This window comes from Bombina bombina, chromosome 1, assembly GCF_027579735.1.
Source record: "Bombina bombina isolate aBomBom1 chromosome 1, aBomBom1.pri, whole genome shotgun sequence".
Lineage (NCBI taxonomy): Eukaryota > Metazoa > Chordata > Amphibia > Anura > Bombinatoridae > Bombina > Bombina bombina.
In genome coordinates this window covers 851,375,917-851,387,623 of record NC_069499.1, presented here as the reverse complement: position 1 = coordinate 851,387,623, position 11,707 = coordinate 851,375,917, and positions in this window count along the sequence as shown.

Below are 11,707 nucleotides of genomic sequence, written 5' to 3'. Positions count from 1 at the left end.
CACACACATATGCCTACATACACACACACACTTACATATGCCTACACACATACACATAAACACACACATATGCCTACACACACAAACACACATATGCCTACACACACACACTTACATATGACTACACGCACACATAAACACACATATATGCCTACTCACACACAAACACACACTTACATATGCCTACACACACACAAACACACACACACATATGCCTACACACACACACACTTACATACCTACACATGCACACATAAACACACACATATGACTACACATACACACATAAACGCACACATATGCCTACACACACACACACATCCACACACACTCAAAGATATACTTTCTCACATACACATAAAAACATTCACGCACAAATACACACACTAACACATACACACAGCTAGAGCTACACATGTATTGTGATGTTGTGCAGATACACACAGACATACATACACACCTATACACAAGCATTCATACACACACATTCCCTCTCTCTCTCTCTCTCTCTCTCTCTCTCTCTCTCTCTCACACACACACACACACACACACTTACAGTATTAGAGCTACAAATGTATTGTAATGTTGTGCAGACACATGCATACACCTCTATACACAAGCATTTATACACATATTCTCTCTCTCTCTCTTTCTCACACACATAGTGTTAGAGCTACAAATGTATTGTGCAGATACACACTCACACACACACATACACACATAAACACACACCCATACATACAGTGTTAAACCATAGTCCTCATACTGTCAGAGATTATACACTATTTATAAATACTAAGAACATATTCCCCAATATGAGGAACATTGGATTGTGAAATATTTACAGTAAATACATAGTTAAACACTTTATTAAATATGAATATGGCATTAATATGATTTTAATCTACTTGACTATTAAGGGCTCCAATGCACTTATATATATAACTATACATGTATACATATGTATTTATGTGTGTATATTTGTCTGTAAATACATACAATATATGCACATATAAATACATATGTATTGTACACACATAAATATATATATATGTGTGTATATATTTAGATGTATATTTATCTCTATATTAAAACATGAGACCTCATATATTTAAACCCTTATAATTTTTTCATGCACTTGTTTTTCAATAATTTTTTATTAGATAGTGTTATTATGAGTGTAACTGTACTTTTCATTTTATTTATAACTAGTTGATAAGCCTGCCTAGAGGGCAGTCTATGGGGCATATGTATCAAGCTCCGAATGGAGCTTGATGCCCCAGCAGTTATGAAGCAGCAGTCACAATGACAGCTGTACCATAACCTGTCCGCCTGCTCTGAGCAGGCAGACAGACATCGCCGCAATTCAACCCGATCGAGTACGATCGGGTTGATTGACACCCCCCCTGCTGGCAGCCTATTGGCCGCAAGCCTGCAGGGGGCGGCATTGCACCAGCAGCTCTTGTGAGCTGCTGGTGCAATGATAAATACGGCGAGCGTATTACTCGCCGTATTCAGCGAAGTCTGGTGGACCTGATCCGCACTGTCGGATCAGGTCCACCAGACTTTCATAACTAGAGGCCAATGTGTTGAAAATACAACCCCCCAAGCTACAAAAAATAGAAATAAAGAAAATAATAAACAAAGCTATCAAAAATAATACAATTAAACGTAAACTAATACCCCTATACAAAATAAAAAATCCCCCCCAAAATAAAAACACCCCCTAATCTAATGCTAAACTACCAATAGTTTAGGGCATTGCCCTAAGTTTAACAACTCTTTTACATTAAAAATAAAAAAGTCCCGCCTAACAGTAAAACCCCCACCCACCAAAACCCCCCCTAATAAAAATAAAACTAACACTATTTAACATAATCTACCCATTTTATCTCTTTTTTACTGCCCTTAAAAGGGCAATCAGCTCTTTTGAGACTTGCCCAAAAAAACCTAATCTAAAAAAACAAACCCCCACAAAAAAAACAAAAAAAAACCTAACACTATAAAGCCCCAAATAGGTACTCATGGTTTCAGAAGTCCGGCAGAGAAGGTCTTCTTCCAGGCGGGTCCATCATCTTCCTCCACAGCAAAGGTGGCGTGGAGTGGAGGTTTGGAGCGGTCTTCCCAGATGTGGCGATCCTCGGCAGTCCTTGGCAGCGGTGTTGGCGGTCCTCGGCAGCAGCGGCAATGGTCCTCGGCGACATTAAGGCTCCTCTTCATCCGATGTCCCTGTTATACTGAATATTGAATGCAAGGTACCACAATCAGTTTGGGGTACCCTGCATTCCTATTGGCTGAATTTTTCAAAACAGCCAATAGGATTAAAGCTACTGAAATCCTATTGACTTTTCAAATTAGCCAATAAGATTTCAGTAGCTCATTCTATTGGATGCTGAATTTTTCAAAACAACCAATAGAATGAGAGCTACTGAAATCCTATTTGCTGTTCAAATCAGCCAATAAGATTTCAGTAGCTCTAATCCTATTGGCTGATTTTGAAAATTTCAGCCAATAGAAATTCAAGGTACCCCAATAAATATGGGGTACCTTGAATTCTTTCTTCAGTGTGCGGCGGACGATCACATGAAGTGGAACCTCCACGCCTTCGCCGAGGACCACCGCCGCAGAGGATCTCCACTTCTGGGAAGACTGCTCCGGACCTCCGCTCCACGCCGCCTTCGCTGTGGATGAAGATGATGGGCTTGCCTGGGAGAAGACTTCTGAAACCTTGAGTACCTATTTGGGGCTTTAGTGTTAGTTTTTTGGGGGGTGGGTTGTTATTTTAGATTAGGGTTTTTTAGGGGCAAATTTCAAAAGATCTGAATGCCCTTTTAAGGGCAGTGAAAAAGAGCTGAATGCCCTTTTAAGGGCAATGCCCATACAAATGTCCTTTTCAGGGCAATGGGTAGATTAGGTTTATTAGTGTTAGGTTTTTTTTATTTTGGGGGGTTTGGTGGGGGAGGGTTTTACTGTTAGGGGGGATTTGGTTTATTTGCAATGTAAAAGAGCTGTTTAAGTTATGGCAAATTGGCAATGAGAAAAAAATGAAGTGTAGTAAACCCCTATGTATAGAGCATAATAATAACAACCGTCTCCGATGGCCGGGACTTTAGTGGCAGACACACTCACCCCCTTCCTGAAGACTCGTAGTCCTTGCAGCCGTCAGAGGTGTACCTAAATGCACCAAAGGTTGGAGGAGCTCGTCTGAGCAAACCGGAACAAGATCCGTCAGCAGCGTTCCCTGCTGGTCTCCTATCCTTCCGCCTCTATCCGCAGTTCACGGCCAGCGGCTGTGTGATTGACAGGACGATGCATTGAGTGTAGCTTGTGGGGGTGTGTGTCTCTAAGGCAATCTTCACCCGGTACTTGCAGTGTTAAGAAAAAGGAGAGTGGGATACATAAACTGGATACAAGCAACAGGAAAAGCGTATATGTAATCCCAAAAGCACTCCAAAACGATCATAAATAAAACAATTTCTTTATTGATGAAGTCCAGTAAAAGAGCATAAGAGCCCAAGGGAAACAGTGCAACATATCAATAAAAACAAAGTGTGCGTGACACCCACGGCTTACATGTTTCGGCCTAAAGCCGTAATCATATGATTACGGCTATGGGCCGAAACATGTAAGCCGTGGGTGTCACGCACACTTTGTTTTTATTGATATGTTGCACTGTTTCCCTTGGGCTCTTATGCTCTTTTACTGGACTTCATCAATAAAGAAATTGTTTTATTTATGATCGTTTTGGAGTGCTTTTGGGATTACATATATGCTTTTCCTGTAAATTATGGCAATGCCCTACAAAAAGCCCTTTTAAGGACTATTGGTAATTTATCATTAGATTAGTGTTTTTTTTTATTTTGGGGGGGGCTTTTTTATTTTCGCTGCATCCAGGTGAATTCTTTTGGCTGCGCACACAGCCAACATTCTGTTGGCTGCCTCGCACTGCCAACATTCCTTTGAGGATGCTTGCGCAACTGGCGACGAACATTACAAGCGCAATTATAGTATAGATGTGTTTTGTGCAACTTTTTATTCAAGTGTAACAGTTAACCAGAGGTCTGAGGTCTTACTCAAACGCTCAAAAACTGTTAGCGTGCCACTTATAATCTGGCCCACAGTGTTAGAGCTATAAATGTAATGTGATTTGCACACACACCATCTCTCTCTCTCTCTCTCTCTCTCTCTCACACACAGATACACACTGAGAAAAACACAGGCGGGGGTTGTTAGAGAGAGAGAGAGGGATACAAATGTATTGTAAAACTCAGCAGTTTTTTTCCTGAGCAGTTTGAAAAATATATAAATCTATGTTCAAGAAATACTTATTTTCTATCTGTCTGTCTATCTACCTGCTTTGTCTGTATATCTATATAACTATGCCCATCTGTCGAAATAAATTTAATATAACAAACCTTAAACTGACTGGCATGACTTGCCAGACTCTAATATACATATTTTGTAGTTAACACTTTTTTTTAACATTCTTTTTAATAGAAGACAACACTTCAGTTACAATACAGAGAGGATAATACATATATAATACACCTGATATCCAGATCACGTACACAAACAATTTTCTTTCATGATTCAGATAGAGCATACAATTTCCAATTTACTTCTAATTTGCATTATTCTTTTGGTATCTTTTGTTGAAGAAACAGCAATACACTACTGGTTGCTAGCTAACACATTGGTGAGTCATTCACATCAGGCATATATGTGCGGCCACCAATCAGCAGATCCTGAGCCTACCTAGGTATCCTTTTCAAGAAAGGATACTAAGTATTAGATAATAAAAGTAAACTGGAAAGTTGTTTAAATCACATGCTCTATCTGAATTCTGAAAGAAAAATAATTGGTTTCATGCCCCTTTAATTAAGTTGCAGTACTGTGGGCAATTTCTTTGTTTATCCAGAGTTTTGTTAATTCAAAATTGCATCTGACTCCGAAAACATTTCAATAGGAGCAATGAAAACAAAAAATGAAAAATATCTGGGGCATTCAAGCAACATTTCACACATTTATTAGTACAAAAGGCAGTTTGGGCGTAAAATAATCTCTATAAATGGTTCTTATCCCCCTTAGAGGTATAAGTAGAGCAGTTCTTCTTTTCTTTTCTAGGCTGTTTTTATTGTAGGTAACACTTTTATTTAAAGGGACAGTAAACACTAAATAAATGCTAGATAAAACGATGCATTCAAAGAAAAGGTTAGTCTGAGAATAACATGTATATATGTATTTTATAAAGTTTCATTAGCTGTTTAAATATTGACTAAGGGCCAGATTAAGGGTGGAGTGCTATTTAGAGTTTACACTAGAGCGCTAATTGCCCTAGAAGTAAACTCTTTGCGCTCTTCAGGTTACGCTCGTATTATACGTTGAAAATAAAATGTTTGCACTCTTGCGCTAACCCGACGAGAGCAAACAGCTTACTTCTAGCAGTTGGAAAAACCACCCTACTCGCAAACCCAATCGCATATTCACATATGCTCTAACCTGAACTCCTATTCTCATATGCGCTAACCCGATCTTATATTCTCATATGCACTAACCCGACCGTGTATTTTAATGCACGCTTACCCGACATGAAAATATGAATATTTCACATTCCAATGTTCTTCACATAGAAGAATATGCTTTATTTTTTCATAAATACATATTTCTACATATATCTGATGGTTATTTGGTACACTATCTATACCTATATACAGTATATATATATATATATATAAATTGTAGACAGCGTTGTAGGACAGGATCCGGTGTCAATCCCACAGTATCCACAACAATGAAAGCCAGCACAAGAGATTATAAATATCACCTTTTTATTGTGCATGCCACAATGTTTTTTACACATGCGCGTGCATGTGTGGTGATATCATCAAGATAGCGTCGGTTGTCATGGAAACACAGGGCAATACAACCAATGTTGGTTAGCACACAACGTCATTGTACAAAATAGAATAAAGGCAACCCACCATCAAATCAACTATGTGTTACTCATCTCTACAATGAGAACTATACTTATTGATCACATTCCAAAACCCAGACGGGGAGGGTGACCGGGCTAAGGCCTTATTGAAGATGGAGTCACATTGGATTCATCGATTGGATACTATTACTCCGAAAGGCTTGAATGTGATGATCGATTATAGCTGTTTTTATAAATGACTGTGAGCTTTCACTCATCTATTCTTTGGGCTTCTACCATCCCCTTAGAGCACAATGTTTTTAGTTATTTGTTAGTGTGTACAGGTCAATGAGCGAGATTACATAGTGTAGAGTTAACAATAATACTTACACTGTGTCTTTTGTGTCATATGATATGGAGTGATTTGTTAATTTAACATTGATAATCCATGCTTTTTATGTCTACAGTTATATACACTACAGACATGTTTAGCATTAGTTCCTATGACTAAGCGCCACTAGGGGGCGCGAAACGCGTCAGGACTGCTATTCCTGCTTACCTGCATAATGATGCAGCTTTTACCTTTTGCTTAATAAAGATTTCTGGATTTTACCTTTCCCCCGAGTGCTCAGATTACTGCTTTCTTGAATACTTACACTGTGTCTTTTGTGTCATATGATATGGAGTGATTTGTTAATTTAACATTGATAATCCATTCTTTTTTATGTCTACAGTTATATATCTTGCTATAACCTGTTTTATTTTTCTATATTAATATTTTGTAGGTTCTGTTACGTATATACGTTCTCCGCAAGTTTGTTGTGCCTGTTGTCATGGCAACATCATCCTGTAAACATGTGGATTGACCATTCACTTGGGAGAGCGATATTCAGCTGTCTGCTCTAATCTACCAATTGTGTTGTTTGCGATCTTCCCATGACAACAGGTTCATTGGTGTCTTAGGTTAATCCGTTCAACTTTTTCAGTTAATTAGATAGGCTATACATTGTGAGGGGACCGTTGGTTGCCATGGTAACACATACTAGTTGATTCAAGGGCGGGTTGCCCGTATTCTATTTTGTTTGATGACGTTGTGGGCTAACCAACATTGGTTGTATTGCCCTCTGTTTCCATGACAACAGACTCCATCTTGATCACGTCACCATGCACGCACATGCGCTTGCTTGTTGGTTTACATTACAGTCGCCATGCTTACAACCAGCTTGTCATGACGATTTGGTGTTTTATAATTACACTCAGCTGTTTTTACTTTACGTTTTGGCGGTTTGCGTAATGTATCAGAATAGTGGGTGGGGGTATTTAAGGCACTCTTTTGGTAATATGTTTTATGCCTGTCCTGTGTGACTTGTTTCATGTGACCAATGCCTCCAAGAGGAGCCGACACGTTATGTTTCTAAAACAATAAAAAGGTGATATTTATAATCTCTTGTGCTGGCTTTCACTGTTGTGGATACTGTGGGATTGACACCGGGTCCTGTTTTACAATGCTGTCTACAATTTGGATCTACATTGGCCATGCACATAGTGGTTGTGGTTGCTGGTGAGTGCTGATCTTTTTGTATATATATATATATATATATATATATATATATATATATATATATATAAAAGCAAAGGCAAGAAAACACAAGCGCTAAAAGTCTTATAATTCTAGATACGAACAATATTAGTCCAGTATTTTTCCTATAAAATGACCATTAGCATAGATAGATGTTAGCGACTCAAATTCGTAAAAAAAAGACAATGTTGTGCTGCTACAGATGATACAGTGTACCCCTTACACTGTTAAAAGTATGAAGAAAACAAGATAAATCACAGTAAAGTGCACAGAGCAGTTGTCTATAAATCAATGAATGTCTCTAAGTGAGTAATCCCAAAGCATAATCCACAATATACTGTTATCCAAATAAATAGTATACTGAGTGAAAATGAATGTGCTCACCAGACTTTACCTTAATCCCATGAGGTAAGTAGAATGTTCACTCATGGAAAGGAACAGGGATAGTGTCCCACCCTTAGATCTCGTCCTGTTCTCGTCCTGTTGCAGGTGGTGTTATCGATTGTCTCAGCGTGATTCCACTCCATTTCACAGGATGTGTAAAAGAGTAAAACAATTCACATAGCATGATACTGTATACAAACAATACATTTATTGCAACAAATCACTATTTACAACTCACACAGTGTAACCTCAATCAGTTATGAGGTAAGGTTCACAGCATAAGAATGGTGCTAAACTCCCGTCTCCTGCAGTAAACAAGTCCAGCTCCAAAGCGGCAGGAACATATGTAAAACCGTCAATTTAAGACACACAATAAATAGCCCATGCAAAATGCCATAGAAATACAAAAAATTACAAATTCAAAAAGGATTATATGTATAAAAAGGTAAAGGGCTAAATAAAAAACTAGCCCTGGGATCAATAAAACCGTCTACGGATCGTAATCCTTACACGTTTTAAAGTTTAATTGTTACTTCTTCAGAGGTAGCAGGCTGCAAGCTGATCCCGGCTATTTTTCAAAACTCAGATCAGTGGGCGTTTTTTTCAGCGTGTGATGTTTTTTGGTCACGTGATTTCACTCCGACCAATCAAATCTCAGCTATAGTATCCCCATTGCTATTCTTAATACTCACCAGGGATGTGCAGAACATTGAAATACGTAATATTTACAATAAATACCCAGAATAACACTTGATTAAATATTGATATTGCATAAATATGCTTTTTCATGTTTTCATCTTGTTAACTGCAAAGGACTCCAATGCACTTATACACAGTATCTCACAAGAGTGAGTATACCCCTCACATTTTTGTACATATTTTATTATATCTTTTCATGTGACAACACTGAAGAAATGACACTTTGCTACAATGTAAAGTAGTGAGTGTACAGCCTGTATAACAGTGTAAATTTGCTGTCCCCTCAAAATAACTAAACACACAGCCATTAATGTCTAAACCATTGGCAACAAAAGTAAGTACACCAAGTGGAAATGTCCAAATTGGGCCCAAAGTGTCAATATTTTGTGTGGCCACCATTATTTTCCAGCACTGCCTTAACCCTCTTGGGCATGGAGTTCACCAGAGCTTCACAGGTTGCCACTGGAGTCCTCTTCCACTCCTCCATGATGACATCACAGAGTTGGTGGATGTTAGAGACCTTGCACTCCCCCACCTTCGGTTTGAGGATGCCCCACAGATGCTCAATAGGGTTTAGGTCTTGAGACAAGCTTGGCCAGTCCATTACCTTTACCCACAGCTTCTTTAGCAAGGCAGTGGTTGTCTTGGAGGTGTGTTTGGGGTTGTTATCATTTTGGAATACTGCCCTATGGCCCAGTCTCCGAAGGGAGGGGATCATGCTCTGCTTCAGTATGTCACAGTACATGTTGGCATTCATGGTTCCCTCCACATCGCAACTAATAATAAAATGTATTAACCTCTAAACCGCCATACCCCCACATCACAACTAATAATAAAATGTATTAACCTCTAAACCGCCATCCCCCCACAGCGCAATCTACCTATTTAAACTATTAACCCCTAATCCTCTAACCCCCACATTGCATAGTATCTATTAAAGGTATTAACCCCTAATCCACCACCCATCCACAACTCAAAGTATCTAATTACACTTTAAACCCATAATCTGCCATCCATCCACAATGCAAAGTACATATTTAACCTATTAACCTCTAAACCACCATCTGCCTACAATGCAAAATATCTATTTAACCTATTAACCCCTAAACTGCCATCCCTCCACAACACAAAGTATTAATCTAATCACTAAGCCCCCTAACCTAACGCCCCCTAAATTAACCCCAATTACATAAAATAAAAAAATACTATTTTACTAATAAATTCATTAAAAATACCAAAATCAAATATTCTAATTTAAAATTAAAATGAAAAATCCTAACATTACATAAAAAATAAAACCTAAGATTAAATTGAAATACAAAATCTAAGATTATATAAAATAGAAAAAATTTAAGATTACAAAAAAAATCAACGAAATTATCCAACATAAATAACCTAATCTAATACCCCTATAAAAACAAAAAAGCCACACCAAAATTAAAACAAGATCAGCTCTTTTACCTAAAAAAAACTACAAAATTTCCCAACACCCACCCAACCCCCCAAAATAAAAAAGACCTAACTCTATAAAAATCTAATCTACCCATTGCACAATGGGGCATTTGTATGGGCATTGCCCTTAAAAGGGTAATCAGCAATTTTGCTGCCCATTAAAACATAAAAAAATCCCTAATCTAAAAAAAAAAACCCACCCTAAAAATAATTAAAAGAAACCTAACACTAACCCCCAAAAAATGTACTCACCATTCCTGAAGTCCGGACATCCATCTTCTTCCAGGCAGAGCAAAGTCTTCATCCAGGTGGCGACATCTTCATCCAGCGCGGGGAAATCTTCTATCTTCTTCCCGGAGGTGCGTAGCGGTCTTCCGATGTGTGGAAGGGTCTTCGGAAAATTTGTTTTGGGGTGTTTTTTTTTTTAAAATTAGGGCAATGCCCATTCAAATGCCCCTTTAGGGGCAATGGGTAGATTAGATTTTTATAGATTTAGATCTTTTTTATTTTGAGGGGTTTTATTGTTAGGGTTTAATTAATAGTTTTTTTAGGTAAACGAGCTGATTGCTTCAGGGCAATGCCCTACAAAAGGCCCTTTAAGGGCTATTGGTAGTCTAGTCTTAGATTAGGAGGTGTTTTCATTTTGGGTGGCTTTTTTGTTTTTATAGTGGTATTAGATTCGGTTTAAATTTTTTTATTTTTGGATAATTTATTTAGGCCTAGATTTAGAGTTTTGTCGGTAACGACCCGCGTAGCTAATGCCGTCTTTTTTCTGGCCGCACCATAAAAATAACTCTGGTATTGAGACTCCACAGAAAGGCTGCGTTAGGCTCCAAAAAAGGAGCGTAGAGCATATTTAACACAGCTTCAACTCTCGATACCAGAGTTGCTTACGCAAGCGGCCAGCCTCAAAAACGTGCTCGTGCACGATTCCCCCATAGGAAACAATGGGGCTGTTTGAGCTGAAAAAAAACCTAACACTTGCAAAAAAGCCGCGTTCAGCTCCTAACGCAGCCCCATTGTTTGCTATGGGGAAACACTTCCTACATCTGCACCTAACACTCTAACATGTACCCCCAGTCTAAACACCCCTAACCTTACACTTATTAACCCCTAATCTGCCGCCCCCGCTATCGCTGACACCTGCATATTATTTTTAACCCCTAATCTGCCGCTCCGTAAACCGCCGCTACTTACATTATCCTTATGTACAACTAATCTGCTGCCCCTAACACCGCCGACCCCTATATTATATTTATTAACCCCTAATCTGCTCCCCACAACGTTGCCTCCACCTACCTACACTTATTAACCCCTAATCTGCCGAGCGGACCGCACCGCTATTATAATAAAGTTATTATCCCCTAATCCACCTCACTAACCCTATAATAAATAGTATTAACCCCTAATCTGCCCTCCCTAACATCGCCAACACCTAACTTCAATTATTAACCCCTAATCTGCCGACCGGAGCTCACCGCTATTCTAATAAATGTATTAACCCCTAAAGTTAAGTCTAACCCTAACACTAACACCCCCCTAAATTAAATATAATTTTAATCTAACGAAATTAAATTAACTCTTATTAAATAAATGATTCCTATTTAAAGCTAAATGCTTACCTGTAAAATAAACCCTAATATAGCTACAATATAAATTATAATTACATTGTAGCTATT